Source organism: Pezoporus flaviventris, unplaced genomic scaffold (genome assembly GCF_033815535.1).
Source record: "Pezoporus flaviventris isolate CSIRO_AGI_PZ_B2104156 unplaced genomic scaffold, CSIRO_AGI_Pfla_v1 ptg000006l, whole genome shotgun sequence".
In the NCBI taxonomy this organism is placed as follows: domain Eukaryota; kingdom Metazoa; phylum Chordata; class Aves; order Psittaciformes; family Psittacidae; genus Pezoporus; species Pezoporus flaviventris.
In genome coordinates, this window is record NW_026892554.1 from 4,610,811 (window position 1) to 4,627,762 (window position 16,952).

General features: G+C 43.6%; 1 long non-coding RNA gene across 1 annotated transcript in view; it reads left to right on the forward strand.

Annotated features, from left to right (window-relative positions):
• LOC133265833 (uncharacterized) overlaps nt 1-16,952 on the forward strand; it is a 40,816-nt gene that overhangs the window by 5,955 nt on the left and 17,909 nt on the right. Inside the window, exon 2 of the long non-coding RNA XR_009742127.1 lies at nt 16,136-16,266. This is a non-coding gene — a long non-coding RNA (uncharacterized LOC133265833). The remainder of the gene's footprint in view (nt 1-16,135; nt 16,267-16,952) is intronic.

A 16,952-nucleotide genomic window follows, 5' to 3' on the forward strand; every position in this document is an offset into this window, starting at 1 on the left:
AGCATGTCCCATTATGGAAGTGAATCGGAATCTCTCTCAAATCATTCTGTAGGCCCTGGGGAGACCAGGATGTTTTGAATCACATCTTCCTCCCCTTCACATGTGTACAAGCAAAGACTCACAAACACTGGATCAGAGTATGCATCCTCAAAAGATACTGAATCTTGCCACAAGGGTTCCAGGACATGGCAACACTGCTGCTCTTTCTGCTCACCTCTGGTTTTTATTCATCTTTCTTCAAGGAAATAGTGTCTTAATTCAAGGTAGCCATTATTAGTTTCTAAACAGGAAGTAATTTTGCTGATTTCCATGCAGTCAAATCATTCCTATTACTGATCTTTTCTAGCTATCTACCAAGAGTTATCACCCTCCCAAACCTTTCCTTTGATAAGCTGAAGAAATTGAATCTCTTACGCCTGAGGCCCATTTCCCCAAACCTGGGACTCTGTGTTTAAACTGGTGGCTTTTAAAAACCATGAATGGATTCACCACAATTAAAAATAATTAAACATTTCTTAGGGAAATTTGTCAGTAACCAGTTCAAGCTGTGATTAAAACAGAAATGAAAAAGCTGGGCTGGAAATAGCTGCTTAAGCCTGTATTTCTTTTTAAAAGAAGGTTAGGATTTTCTGTCATTTCAGTTATTGCACGTGTATGTATTATCTGTGATACAGACATGCCTGTAGTCATGTATGCATAAATATATATGTATAAAAGGAAAAGAAAACACCCATAAAACTCACTTGCTATGGTAACTGTTGTTGTGGAAGCCAGTAATGGTCAGCAGGCCGTGAAGAGCACAGGAGATAAGAACACATCTACTATTAATACTGTTCAGTTTTAGAAGTGCTCACAATGAAGCTGCTGTTTTGACACTTTCTTCTGAAATATGAAGTATTAGGCATTGTCAGAGCCAGGATATGGGGCTAGATGGACTCTTAACTGCCTGCTGTGGTGATTCTTATCTTCCTGCATGGGGTGAATTAGAATTCTTTGGATCAATGAATGTACACAGTCTTTTCTTGTATCAGAATAACATTACACATCCTCTTGTCATTCTAACACACCGGAAGATTATTTTCAATGATAATGACAAGACCACGTCAATAATGGGACTTTTGTAGTGGGAATTTGCTTCTTATTACATCTTTCACATGGCAAATTTCCCCCTTTTTTTTTCTTCTTGAATTGCCACTCAGAAGTTGGGAGCAAAATGGTCAGAATTTAAAAAAAGATAAAAAGAAAATATCTCACTTCTGCTGCCACCACTGCTCTAAGTTGTACAGACATTAACTTCTCCTGTGCATCCATAATTATAAAAATGCCATAGGCAGAGCCTGCATTTTGTTCTGCTTAAATATCTGTCCAGATCACAGCTTTTCCCTGATAAAGGCTATTGTTGGAAAACATTAGTATGCGCTACCTGTATTTTCCGTGTTCAAAGGAAGCAATCACAGAGCATTTATTTTTACTAAGAGCTCAGAAAATGCTGCACTGTTGCCATTCTGCAAAGAATGTATTTTCATCTCAAGGCATTATCATGAGCAGATTCTTTCCAAATTCCAGGAAAAGTGTGATATTTTTGTAAGGCATAATGAAGTCTGAGCACTTACAAAACTTGATTGGTTTAAGGCCTTTAATTTCCTCCACGTTTTATTGTTTTACTTAAGTAAGTTCACTGGAAATTTCTTTTGTGTAGACAATTTCTTCTAGGCCCAATGTTAAATCTTGGGCTCGATGTGTAACTGATGGAGACTGACTATTGGTGTCCACAGGAGCTGAAGAACACAGAAGTGGATTACAGGAGGTGCCAACTGTAAAACAGCTGCGCCAGGAAGTTATAAAGAGCAAAGGTTGATGGACCAACTAACTCAAGGTGACTGAAATTAGGCAATCTGGATCCTCCTAGTGTCTTTGGAGAGAAAGGAGCATTTTCAGATACATCTCAGACAGTGCCATGGATTTAGGTCAATATCACTCTGAAAATCAAGGAAGTTAATTCACATTTTCCAGTATGAGGGATAGGAGCATAAGGCTTCCTGAAAGTCAGTAGGATTTAGCCTCCTAAGTTGGGAAGATGCTTTAGAAATAGGGCTGGTTATCACCTCCATTTAGTACTTTATCTTTGGTTTGGTCATGCTGCATTTTTGCTTGGACTATTTGTCCTCCTAACAAATAACCAATTTAAAGTTAATTACAATTGATCAGTCTTTTCTAAGCCTTCAGTTTTCACACTTTGCTGCACTGTAAAACTTGCCAAGGAAAATGGTGTCATAATTGCAACATTTTGCACCTTGACATTAAGTGTATATTTCACTCATGGCCAATTTAAAAATCAAAATAGAAACTTCGTAATAATCTCCCTTTACAGTTTGGGTTATGAGAAGCTGAGAATTCCCTTAGGCTTGATTGATAAAACATGGCATTTATCCTATTCCTAGGATGATGTTCAGCAAACTTTATGACAGAGGGAAACAGCTGGTAAAGTGGGTTCATGGAAAGGTGAAGGTAATATAGACATAAAAAACAAGAGGATAATGATTTTAAAAGGGATAATAGTTGTAATAACACCATTAACCTTTTGCTTCAAATTATTGAATGTGTGGTCTCTTCAGCAGGCTAATCAAAGGTTTGCATTAACTGCAATGCAAGAGGAAGTGGCAATATACAACCTGAGGTGATTTTTTTCCCTCTTCCAATTATTTGCTATCCAACCCTTACTGGGGAAAAAAAAAGAGGAAAAAAACAACCCTTTGGTTGTTGAAGACCCCTTCCCATTTTGAAATGAAGCTGACTTGCTTTCAGAAGAAACAAGCTCCAGCTTCCTTTCTGCTTTGTAAGAGATGGATTTTGATAGGGAAAAAAAAATAATATTATGTTATAGATACATAGAAATTAAAGTCAAAGATGTAAATGTATGGGGCAGACTCCCAGTAAGAGCCAGCCCCGAGCTGTGTGGTGGTGCCGTGTAGAGGGGATGTCAGCAGAGGCCCAAGGGCAGGCATACAGAGCTCTGCATTGACAGGGTAGGCACAGCACTAGGGAGGTCTCAGGGCTTACTTGCCGTGTGTGCAGCTCCCTGCTACTCTGTGTAGGTCAGTTCTGGCATCTAAACAGCTAAAACAGGCTGGAACAGGAAAACTGCCTTTTTTACTTGTGTGCTACGTGCACAGAGTTGCCTTGCAGAGACAGACTATGCTTTGACACTTTATTCGCATGCTAAAAGACAAACATATTGATGGTGGAAAATGGCCACAGATGATGGAAAAGCTCACAGTGACGTGATGGAATTGTTCAAGAATTTGACTGGTTGGACAAATCTGCACCAGTATATGATTTTGCAGGTGGTGATCTGTTTTGTTCACTTAAGGCATCTATCCCAGGTGCACGTCAGAGCACCTCTGTTCAGAAACCTCCCTTCTGTATGCAGTCAGTGGAGAGAGAACCACCTGAGTCAGACACACAAAGCAAGATTGTCTGACTGGCTTGCAGTGTGTCATGTCAATCTAGTAAGAAAGGAATAAGTGTAAAAAGAAGTTTTCACTCTTCCTCACTGACAAAACCCCACACCGTTAACAGCCCCATTCTGTTGTAATCAGAAGATGGTGAAAGACTTCAGGAGCCACGTGCCTTGAATTTGAATTAACCAGATTGAATTTAAAATCAACACACTGAAAGGGCCTGAGATAAGAAGTCAGAACATTCAGAGGAAATGAGAACTGTTCCAGGAACTAAAGGTGAGAGAAACACTAAGTCGCATTAAAAATACTCCACTAGAAAAGAAACACCTTTTCTTTTGCAGGACACCTTTTCTTAGAAGTCATCTATAATCAGTAACCTTTCCCAGGCACTTTCTCAGGCTTTTTTTAGTCACTGAATCCTTTGTTTCAAAACCACCCATTGATTCAGTGCCCTAAGTGAGAAGTAATTAAGGTGGACAGAAATCTTGCCTGCTGGATGGCTGTATGAGGTGTAGAAGAGAGTGGCAGCAAGGGGGTGAATGACTTTCTCCAGAAGAAAGCTCTAACAACATGTGAGTCTTCTGTAGTGTATCATTAAATATACGTGTATGTAGATGTGCAGTTCTAGTCAGCTTCCTATTGATATATTTATTTCCATATACACACATGCTGGTGTACATACGTGTGTGTTCCTCAAGGATAATGAACTGTTTAGGCAGTACTTTGTCAGAATATCATTTAAAGTGTTACATCCTTTTAATGCACAGTAGTTTAAGCAAACTCCAAGGTTCTTACTCGGCAATAAACCCATTAAATCATCTTAAATACCATGTCATAATGACAATTTGATGCCACCAGATGTGGCACTAGGGATCTTTCCTTTTTTTAAATGATTTCCTGGAGATACAGCTTCCTGAATTTGATATTCTCTAGCCTGTTTGCACAGCTGCTAGATCAGAGAGCTCTGCCATCATTTTGCCTTGCATCAGTTACTCACTAAATCATGTGTGGCATGACTACAGACTCCCTGCATCTGAACCGTTTAGGCTCATACTCACTTCACCCTCATAAAGGCTGAATAGTTGGGCTATATGGGAGAGGGTGCATGAGTGTTAAAATCCATGAGCAGTATCTATTCCAGCTGTGGAGCTTTTAGAGATGCAGTCAGAAGAATGTACACCCTATTCGGCATCCTAGTTATGATGCTAAGCGAAACACACAGATGCCTGGCCACTTTCCTGGATTTTCTCACCTGTTGGCCAAAAAGGAAACCAGATCGATAGTACAGCACCTCTTCTCTACAGGGCAGAGTTGGGAGAGGGGCACATTAGCAGCATACAACGGCAAAATAAATACTATTTCACCCCGAGCATGTTTAAGTAGTAGAGCAAGTCATGGGGAAAACTCAGAGACCAACAACAGAAATATGTTAAATGAGGAGCAAGATGAGGAAGGATGCTTTCCTGGCCCTGGAACATGGTGCTTCAGAAGCAACCCCTAATCCAAGAAGACCCTAATTTCTGATAGACAGAAAGCAGGAGACCATCTAGTGAGCACTGGACCCAGCAAAGACAGGACACTGGGCCTTTGCTGTGATGTAGTATGGGGGCAACGCTGTTGTCAGGCTTTTTATCATGTTGTGAGTTTGTATTGGGTGAGTGCTGTGAAATCTGAGGGCAAATCTGGCTGCTCTCCCTCTGAGACCCTGTGTTGAGCGTGCATTTTCCCCTAATAAAGGTCTGTGAGAGACATACGTTGGCAAGGATTTGAGGTGAGGTTGTGGAATTAGAATGTGCTAGTAAGTGTGATTAACATCTGAGGCACCAGCATTGATGGTAGGGCTTGGAGCTGCTCTTGGGTGGGTCAAAATCCTGGTCTGTGACCCTGAGGGATCACTGTGGGCATTTTCTGAGGGTCAGGAAGATGGGCACAAGACACCGAAAGCACACCTATTGTTAAGTGACAAATGCCTACTCAGCCTGAGCATGATTTATTGTCATCACAATATTGACCTCAGTGCCAAAGGATTATTAAATCCTGATTCAGTGTGAATTTGAAATACTCTTCAAAAGGCTGATTCAAAGCCAAGTGGAACAATTACCATTGCCTTGCATGGAGTCTTGGTTTGATTTGCTGTTCAGCTCTGGGGTTGACACGAGTGTTTGAGTAGTTCTGTATTGAAGAGGGCATGAAATGCTGTCTAGATTACCCTCCAGTGAAGTGTAATATTTGATAACATCAGTAAATACAAAACAGAAGCAAAATGACAACAGCATTTGAGCATCTTGTGATAGTAAATGAGGTGGAAAAGTTAAATGGATATAGAAGAGGATCCCCAGAGGTTGGATCACAGCATGATGCTGGTAGAAGCCCAGTTGTTACTGTACTGATAGCAACATGTGGAGCTCTGAATCTTTTTGGATCGTGGCTGAACAGAGAGAGGCAGCTTGTAGCTGCCTTTTCTCCTATTCATATTGTATAGGCTGTCCTCTCCTGCCAGCAAACAAATAAAACTCTGTGCCAGCTATAGCAGCAGTTTACATGGAAAAGCAATGAAGCAATTTCAGGAAAGTATTAGATGTAATTTTGGCTTTTTTTTGCTGTCACTTAGCAGCTAGAAAGAGGAGATGCACTGATGTGCAGAGCCGGGCGTGTATTATGCAAACTCATATCACAATCTCATTGACTGTTTGTGGACCCCCATATTTCTCTGTTTCCATCTGTTGTTTTAAGGCTAAGTTGTTTGGAGGATGTCCAAATTCTTTTCCCTTCCCTAACTTTGGTGAAGTACCTGCCTGCCTTAGGCTCCCTACATAGACAAAAGACAGAGAAGCTGCTCCAAAGAATTTGATGTGCCAGGGGATGCTCCTTTCTCTCCTTCTCCTCCTTCCCTCCTTCCATACTCTAACTGCACAGGGATTTTACAGGTGCCTAAATACATCTCCACAGTCAAGGACTGGAGTCGATGGTGTGCATTTGGGCTTTGCTGCTGTCTTCAGCTGGTTGTGATTCAGAATTAGGATAATGCAGACTGTAAGGAGGATGAATGTGTGATCCACCAGTTGCCCATGGCCCATGAGTGGGCAGCAGCAGAAGCTGCCATGTCTCAGTCTAGGCAGTAGCTCATGGCTGATGCAGTATTTCAAGAGATAACAAGGGAATGTTGAGCTTATCCAAGGAAACAGAAATGGCAGAGAAGATAAATAAGCAAAGCATATAAACCATAAATGCAATACTATTGAAATTAAGTATGTTTTAATTTCTGGAAAGAATGACATTTTGGTGTTAGATTTCTTGAAGAGGGAAAGATTACATGCATCATTAAAAGAAAATGTTTTCAAGAGCCCTTTTAAAAAATTGTATCCATGTTGCAATTGCCATGTGCAAAATATAAAAACCAGAGAAGGGAAGAAAACCCAGCAAGCAGTGGAAATAGCCCATTTTGTGAATGATAGGAAGAAATATACCATCTGTGATTTAGTGCAGTTCCCAAGATCCCATCTGTGATCGAAGCACAGTCCTCATTGAAGGCTGAATCCCTGAGCTGTTCCATATGATAAAATATTTCTCTTGGAAGATGCTTAGGCTAATGGGTTTGTTTTGCTGGAATATGGCTCTTCTAGATGAGACATAAACCCTTAAAGGCCTAGTTTTGCTTCCAGTGGCCAACTACAGCTGACGTCAGGAGGAGCAGGAGTGAAAGGTCAAAGATCGAACACTTTTCCTTCAGAATTTCTGTACTACTTTTTATCAGGTCAGATTGTTGGGTCTAAGGAGGGCTAGATAGTGATTTTGTGAGCTTTAGTGTCAGATGTGGTGGTCGCTGGGCTCCTTGTACGAGGCGGTCTCATGGTGCAGCTGCAGCTCTGCAAAGGAAGTTCCTACTGTTTCCTTTTGTTTCTGCTGTGGCTTTCAGCAGAATGAATGAGAGATCCTTCAAACTGGTGGCAGGCCTCTAATGCAGATGTAACGCTGAAGTCTTCTGGTGCCTTTACAGTGTTGTCACTGTGATCCCTCAGTCCTACTGCAGAGGTGGCTTGAGCTGTATCAGGTATTTATCCAAATGCAACGGATTTCATTCTAATCCTCTATTAATTGCACACACACATACAGACTGATGCTACTGCAGTTACCACTGACATTTATATTTGAATAATAAATGCATTCACCTGGTTAATATATGTTTATATTTTCTACTCTATATAATTACATGCTGATTATGCAATTATTGAAAATACATATTTTGCACAATTATGCTATTACTGAAATAATGCCTGCAATAGAACTGCCTGTGTGTGTGTGCATGGTGGTTGGTTGTTTTGGAGTCGTCCTGAGCTCATGCAGCTCCGTCTCAAGTGAGGTGCTGCTTGAGCAGACAGTGATATACCACAGGAGCATGTGTGTTATTACTGTTATCACCTGTGGGTGAATCTAGCTCCACTGCAAAATGGTTTTGGCTTTATTATAAACCACCTGCGATAAGGCTGTTCATCCAGCCTGATTTTGTGCTTGGCTGCCCTGGCTTCCCATGCCCCTCGGTTGTGATGCACGGTGTGAGGTGCACGCAGGTGGGAGGTATGGGCATCTGACAGCCACTGTCTGCCCCTCACACTGGGCTGTGGGGGTCAGGCCACCACGCCCCAGTATGCATTTGCCTCTGCTTAGCTTAGGACAGACCTTTCACTGCCTGCACATGCTCAGAGCACTCCAGGCATCCTGCCAGGTGTGTGTGAGGGATAGGGCAGATACGTGTCACAGCATGTGATGTCCTATTGGGGAACACCACTGCAGCTGGCTCTGGCTGTGGTGCTGTTGTACTCGGGGGGTTCCTACTCACCAGCTTAATACAGATGAATAAACAAACAAGTAGCAGCCGTTGATAGCAACAGCATCTGTGTTTGTACTGACGGCGAGTGAAACGCTTCACCCGAGCTAACACAACAAAGCAGCGTCAGAGGTGGGAGCGGGACGTTGGCCTCCCACCTGGGCGGCCTTCCTGGGATCAGATAGAGGAAGAGAGTCCTCTTCAACAGGATAAATAGAGCCTGGCTTTGCCTCCCCTGTGCTGTATGGGTCTCACAGCCAAAGGGTTAAGAAGAACTGAGTGTGTTCGGCATGCTCTGCGGAGCGCCCAACGATGTCTGAACATGAATGACCAAATTGCTTTTTACTTTTCAAATTAAGGCCTCTGTCTATGGGCTAACACTGTGCTTCCATTAAAGAAAGGAATTTGTTACCACTCTGATTTTTAATAGGGTAAGACCCTGCCGTTCCATCTCACAACTTTACTGACACGAGATCTTATTAAAAGCAATCCTCCCCCTTCTCCTCCTTGAAATCTGAGCTTCCAATAGCTTCATCCACATCATGTTTATTTTATATACGCAGCTCTGCAGCTGCTGTTTCCTTCTTCTCCGATAAATGACAGCATAACTGTTGCATCCACTAAAAAAGTAAATAAAATTAAATGGGGAAGAACAATACATCTCTGGCAGAGAATAATAACTCTTTTAAAGCAGATATCTAAATTGTACAGCCTGATCTTAATTGTACAGATAATTCTTTGTTATTTCAAGCAACTTGGAATGCGACAGCAAACATGCTCTTGGCAGCATATCCCAAGAGATTTCTGTGGAAACAATGGGGAGAATTCTCCTGAACTGAAAGGAGACTGAAGTGTCTTTATTAGGTTAATAAGGCTATAGTCTGTGAGGAGGAAGAGAGGAAGAATATGCTATGATCTGTTGGTTGGTTTGGAAGGGTTCTTTAATCAGAGACTGTGCTGGATGAGGCCCTATTTGGGTGTTTTATGGGAGGCTGTGAGCGTTAGGTGTCAGCAATGAGCCCCTTGCCAAGCCAGCCCCCATCCGCTGCGTCCTGCTTCCAGCTGGTTAGCCAGGCTGGTCCCATGTTGGACTGGTGCCAATGATGTGTGGCCCCATCCAGGCTCCAGGCCAGCGCCTTTTTGTTATCAGCCTGCTCTGTTTCATTGTCTCAGCCATCTCTGATGAAGCCAACACCAACAGTGGAGGCCAGCAGCAGCGTGCTGCTAGTTACTGGTGCTGTTCAGCCATGGCTGTGGGGCTAGGGTACAATTTAAGATATTTATTCAGTCCTTAGACAAAAGTCCTCTTGAATTTGTCTGGAATTTGTCTGAGGAGCTAGAAAACGATATTAAAGCAGAACAAAGAGATAGAGACTAATGTGAACTCAAACTACTGAATTAGAGGAAGACAGTATTTGTGGTAGCATCAGAAACTGTAATTGTTTTTGAGAATCATCCAGCTCTTTCTGGAATAAGGGGAAGCTGTGCAGGTAAGAGGACAAATACATAATCCATGTAACGACTTTAAAAATGTAGAAATCTTTTATTTAAAAGAGAAAGCTAAAACTGTGAAAGGTGGGAAGGTCATGGTGTGTGCTGAAAGTAGCTATGACCTTGGGAAAGACCAGGCTGGACAGGAGCACTGCTGCTCTAAGGGAGTAGCAACAGATGACAGCCAAGGTGGGCGCTCCATCTTAAAGGAATAACAGCTATAAAATGAATGAAAAGGTTTCCAGAACAGGTGAAGTAGCACTAGTGGGAGATTTACCTTGGATGTTCTCTGGGAGATGGCTGGAGGAAGAGGTGAAGAAGGGCCAGGAAAGGCCGTGGTGTGGCTGTACGCTGCACAGCAGAGCACAACCTTTCTGCTCTTCCAGGTGTAGAGCTGGCACTTGCCAGCTCTGCCATTACTGCCGTGTAAGTGGTGATCTGGCATTGGTGTGGCACCCTGGAACATGCTGTGGGGACTGAGCTCTGTGCAAAGGAGCCCACATGTTGGGAGGGTGGGTGCTTGCAGCTCTTCCTGTGTCTTGAGGGCAGCCTTAAGCCTTCTACGTATCACATTTACTGTGTAATTGATGGCCATTTACCCTTGCACCTAAATAGATAGCAGCAAGTTGTTTACTGTGGCCTCAGCCTGTTTTCCTGCCCTGCTTGCAGGGCAGGGTGCTGCCTGGAGGCCAGGCTTGGGAGAGGATGGGGTGAAACCTCAGCTTCCAGGAGAGGAAGAGGAGGATGCTCCAGACCATGTTCACGTACCTGCTCTGCAAGGCAGGCTGAGGCTGGCTGTGGGTTGCTGTTCCAGTGCAGCCTCAGGGATAAATAAAAAGAGACACGTTCACATGAATGCTGGCCCTCGTGCAAGCTCCAGGTGTCAGCAGGTAAAAGGACAGCTTCTTGTCCTCAGCTTTTCCAAAGGGAAACCTGCGTGTCTCCCTGTTACTACTTCAGGAGGATTCCTTTCTGCTGGGCTGGACTATTTTCTCTTTGCTCCGTCATGGCATGGTTGTGAGTAACAGCATCGCTCAGCTCCCCTTGGGCCAGGGAATTCCAGGCACTGACACAGGACAACATCTGGCCCTTTGAACTGATCCAGTAAGTACCAGACACAGCCTGGTATGAGAGGCAGGAGGAATCTATAAACTTGAAGCCCCACCCTTGTTTTCTGATGCTGCAGTTTGGTAAATTGCAACAAGGTCACTGCAGGGTCCGTTTTTGTGTTTTAATCAGGAGGAAGAGTTACAGCTTTTGGAGTATTTGGCCTAGTCATTATCATACAGATGCTGCATGTATATGCTCCAACTTGAGGCACAGCACAAAGTAGTTTGATATTAATACAAGCTAGAACTCATCATGGAATAATCACATCAGCAGAGATTTATCTCTTGGTGAAGACGAGAATTTGTCTGGGAGCTGATCAGAATTTTCTCTGTGGACTAAACACTAAATTAGCACCAACGAGGTGGCGAGGACATGGTGAGCAAGAAGTCTTGCCCTGTGAATAAGGGCAATAAATGAGGTCTTAATTTAGTTGCATAAGCTCTTAACCTTTCTTGCTGCAAAGTGCCATCTAGTGTTCACAGCCATAGCCTGCCAGCGAGGTACCGTCCTGGCAGGCTTAAAAGAGCTTAAAAGCACTAAAGGGAAGGCAGACAAGCAAATAAACTTTAATTGTTAATAACCAGATGTTACTGATCTTTAATACATGTTTGTAGTAACTTAGGTAAATGAAGCTTCTTTACTATGTGATGGAATAGGAGATGTTTCAACTGGGTTCAAAAATCAATCTGGATCTCATAAAACAAAGCAGAGCATGTTACTGGAAAAGCAATTGTGGAATTTCATGCACAAAATGTATGCCCAACGATGTGTCAGATTTGCACATGCAGTGAGCACTGTGGCATAATTAATGTTATTTATGTGGCAGTGGTGTTTCTGCATGCTCCTGAGGGAAGTGGGATCATGCACTGCACATGGAGCACTGCAGGATGGATGGTCCCTTCCTTGTAAGTTTGCAAGTGAGCTGCATTGAGAAGGTGAATCCAGGAGCAAGAGAGCACCTTAATGGCCATGAGCCACCATGTAGGTGCATGCAAGTTAACTGTGCATGCAGATCAGTCATAAATAGCAAATGTACTTTGCAAGCATAAAATCAGACCCAGCAAAGACACAGTTTAGCATCTAAAGTGCAAGAACAGGAGAGGGATGATCCACAAGAACACTTCGAAGTTGGAGGCGGGGGGGGAGGTAAAAAAGTGCACAAAAATAACTCCTTATCCAGATTTGTATCTGGGGCATCTTTCGCACTGTTTGGGGCTGTCCTGATTGGCTTGGCAATCTCTCTGCCACATCTGATCACCCCTGAAACCACCCTGAGCACAAACCTCAAACACAAAGGTTGTTATCATTATTATTTGTTGTTATCTGCAAAGCGCTGACAGCACTTAGAAGTGCCAAAGGATTCATGCTCTGGGTTCTACTCGTGCAGTGGCTAGGAGCAGAGTCTTAATTAGCCCAAAGAATGTCCATGATAGAGGACAGCCCCAGTGACAGGGAGCAAATTAGGTCTCTGACCCAGCAAAGCATTTAACCATGTGCCACAGTTTTTTAGTCCATGTATCTCTGGATTAAGACCTGGATGATGTAACCTTTTGCTGCCTTTAATTTTTCTGATTGCAGCATGAAGCACGGCTCAGCTTGCTGGCTCAGAAATCCCTGTGTACGGTATTAATCTGCTTTCTAAACTGACTCCTTGTGTCTGGACAAAACACCAGGGGTTCCTCTAAACCAAAGGATCTTTCCCATCTACCTTCCTAGACTTTCTGTAGGAAATCCCAGCCCTGTGTTCAGCCAGCCATGAATGGCTTCTCCTTTTCTGCTTTGTGATCTGCTATATCTTTCTCATGTTCCTTGTCTCACCTTGGTGATAAATAATAAAGTAAACAGAACAGCAGCAAAGAGCCTGTGAGGCTGCACAGATTATAGGGGATCCTGAGAAATACCCAGTTCCTGGAGTTTGGGAGGCAGAAGGGAGTCACCTTGCTTTCAGAACTGCTACAACCTTTATGAGTTTAACAGAAAACTCCCTGGCAATGAGGGCTGTATGAGGAGCTACATGTAACTCAGAGGGAATTCTGAGTTTACCCTGGGTCTTCTCATGCCATAGTAGAGGTTTATTCTCTGAAAGACAGTCTGGGAGCACGTCTGCTTTGCTTTGCAAGCCACATTGTAAGCTTGGTGGTTTCAGGGTGGGGAGAACAGAAGGTTTAAGGAAGAGATGTCAGCTGGAAGTTGGTGGGTGTTACACTTAATGATCTGCTTGCATCCCTGTTCAGGAACCCTCTGGGAGAATGTGCTATAAAATGCTCTCCTATGATACCTGCTCTTTTCCTGTACTTGCTGTTGGGCATCTGAAAGCACTGGGCCGGATGGACCTTTGGTCTGTGCACGTCACTTCTCTTATCTCCCATGTCCTTCAGTATGATTCTCTTAAGGTCTGTTTGTTGTTTCCATTTCTCTGACAGGACACAGTACCATGGAGGGCACCCCCACCTCTCTGGCCCTGTCCCACTGTGAAGTTGTACCTACACATATACTGCATGAAGCTGGCAGATGGGGTCCTGTAAAATCTTTGCACTCCTGACCATGTGCATCCGTCTCTTCTTCTGAGCTGTTAGAGATGCTGTAGCACTGGATGCTGAATTACAAACTGCTTTGGTCATCTTAAATTTTGATGCAAAATCAAAACGAGGGAATTTATCAGCTCATGGTAGAAGTGATCACTGCGACTGTTTCTCATTTGCACTGACCAGAAGTGCCCAAGTGAGCATCTGAACCTAGATGTTGACAGGCTTCTCAGTCAGCAGTACAAGAGAAACAGACACAAGAGAGTGCTTCTGAGCTCTGGGAGGCAACCTCAGAGGTTTGCACGTCAGGGTTAAAGCTCCCCTTGCAATGGAACCACCAGTTCTTTCCTAAAGACCAAGTGTGTTGCAGCATATGCCCAAACAGAACAGAGTGTGCCGAGAAACCTGAACTGGGGTTTGTTTATTGTCATGTACTCAGAGCAGCAGCATTTGTGCAGATCGGGGGTGGGGAGGTGGGGGGAAGCCCACCCCTCTCTTAATTACCAGAGCGCAGTGTTTCTTTAGTGCCACCTCTTGGCCAGCCCACTATAAAGTTTCCTGCAAAGACGAGTATCTCATGTGACGTAAACATGTGAAACCTGCTCTGCTCCGTGCTGGTGGTTCATGGAAGAGGCAAATATCATACATTAGCATAGAAGAATAGCCTGAAATGTTTGTATTATTTCTTCCTTTGTTTCTTTACAGGCTTATGCTCTGATGGGCACGGTATGGGTTTTGATGTAGAATCCTACCAGCTGGTGTGTGCTCAGGCTTCAAATAGGATCATGGCAAAAACCTGAGCATTTTCAGATATAAAAATATCACAGTATTCCCCCCGTCAGAAGTTGCATACGGGTGCAGTAGAGAATGCTCTTTAGGCAGGTGCTCACCCTTGAGGTGAGGTCTGCAAGTGACAGATTCATCCATTACATCTCAGGTAATCTGTAAAAACAGTTCATTGCCTCCCCATGTCATAAACCATGAGAATCTGGTTTGTACCCTGAGCGCATGTACCTTCCATTTCTAACTGGTGATTTTGGTTACGTCTCGATGGCGAGCTCTTCCAACCAGCACTACCTGATATATTTTAAAAGAATGGATGCTATCCTAGTTACCACCAACTGATTAATACAATTAACTCAATAACAGATTAGAAACATACCTTCTCATATAAATTACATATTACCCTGCTTTACTGCCCAGCCACTGATTGCAATGGTTTCTCCAAGTGCTTATCCTTAAGCCTCAAAAGCATCCCACTGAACCTGGCAGTCGAAGGCAACCCTCACATCACAAATCACATCTCCAACCCTGGCAATTCATAATTTGAAGACGCAGCAACCCAAGTGTTTGTGAACTGCAGTGATTCTTTTCATTTGGGCTTCTCCTGAGCATATTATGTGACTGAGTATGGTTTTACTCATTAAAGTCTCAGACAGTGCCTGTTTTGTTAACAACTATTAGGGCAGGAGTTCTTCCTTTTAATTGGCACCATCGGGAAATGAGTAGGGAATTGCTCAGGATGAAGGCAAAGATGAGGAAAAGGCCTTGCACTTTTCCATGCTGCAAAAGTTGTCCTGTTTGGAATAGTCACATCTGACCTGGGAACCAGCTCACCCTTTATTGCTGTTGGGGGCTGGAGGGAGAAGGAAATTTTCTTTCAGGATAAAGACAATCTACACATTGCCAGCAGATCCAGAAAATAATCATTTGAAAGCAGAAAGTTGCACACTTCAGGCTGCTGGCGAACCAGGCCTTTAATGCAAATTGAATATCTTTGTTCCCAGGTTTTTTCCAATCTTGCACCACTTGTTCAGCATTTCCTCGTTTTTTGGCACTGGTTTCCATAGCTGCGTGCAATCACACTCTCACACAGATGCTGTTCCGTGTTCAAAGCACTGAATGCTACGGGGCATATTAGTGGTTTTATGCTTTAGCTCTATATGTAACTTCAGAGCTCATTAATATATACCATTTTATGTGATTAAAAAACACCAACCTGGCACATGAGCAGCTTTGAACAGGAGAACGGATTGCAAGGAAATGGCTTTCATTATGCAGATTTTAAGCTAGACATGAGATGGACCCAGCGAGTCAATGGACAAGGTACAACTGGTGCAAGGTAATCATTCCCTACCTGTGTGAAAACCCAGGAAGAGTCAAACACTATTTGAAACGCGAAGATTTTCACATCATGATTTCACAACAGTGGATATAAATGAGTGAAAAATGCCATTGTGGTCCTTTAAGGCTGCTTAAAATCTCAGGGAAAGCCACTGTCTTTTGCTGTGTGAAAAGCTGAAGACAGGACTGAGGTGTGGAGGTACCAGAGTGATGGGCTCACTAGGAACCTCTAAGAGCAGAGACCAGAAAGGTGTAAATACTCTGGCTGTTGGTCAGGTACAGTTCCCCCACTAGTTACAGCCTGAAATGTTGACTCTAACACTGTTTTGCCACAGAAGGATTAAGAACATGTGTGCCAGAGCAGTTCTTCTATGGCTGTGGTTGCTGGCTTTGAAGGATTGAGGTGATGAATGTCTCCTGGACCAAATATATTTCTGAATTTTCTGTCCATCAGTTCTGACTTTTCAAGCTCCTTTCTGTCCAATGACACCAGCCTGCCCCCAGCCCGCCAAAGCACAGGCTGGTTTTGCAACACCAACAGAAGAGATTGACCTTTTCGGTTGTGTGGCTGTCCATGATGTGGCTGTCTCTCCTGCCAGGGTGAAGATCACACAGCACAGGCTGACATCCTCACTCATGCTGTGACGGCTGCAACAATGAGGAGCCATGGGATGAATCAGGAACCAAAGCCAACTCATTATAGAGCATCCAAAAGCTGAGACGTCTGAAGGTAAGGAAACTTCTTGGTGCATTTGACAGCAATCAGAATACCAACATGGTCTTGAGGGACATTTGGGAGTGAGAAGGAAGTATGCCAGTGCAGTGTGAATAAAAAATTGACTGTTACTGAGGTATCTGGAATGCTGTAGGTGCATGTGCATAGGCATCACTGAGCAAAGGAGAGACACTCCCCCATCCCTCTGGGGAGCCCATATTTGTAATGAAGTTTTCTAGAAAGAAAAGATCCTTTGTGTTAGGATGGTCTGTCATCACTGCAGCGTGGGCAATGGCAGTAATGGAAAACCTGGTGTATAATCCACCGGATGCTCACTAAAACCTTCCAAAAATGGTCAGGCAAGCATGTTTTTCCTGCCTTAATCCCCGAGTTTGTGTTAGGGGTGTGTGACTCAAGTAGCAGTGCAGCCCCGGGTGGCTGGAATGGTGATAGGGAGAGCCACACAACCCACACCAACTGCATGCATTTCCCCAGTGCTGGGCAGCTTTCTCGCCTATTCCCTTCTTCACATTCAAAGGGCTGTACTGATTGTATGCAACTACGCCTGTGATTATATGCAAATTGTGACTAATGTATGAAATGAAAATCCCTGCCTGATGGCACAGAGATCTTCGACAGCGACTCCGCAATTACTGCCTCGCGACAATTTCTGCCGGGTGTTACTTACTCCAACACAATGC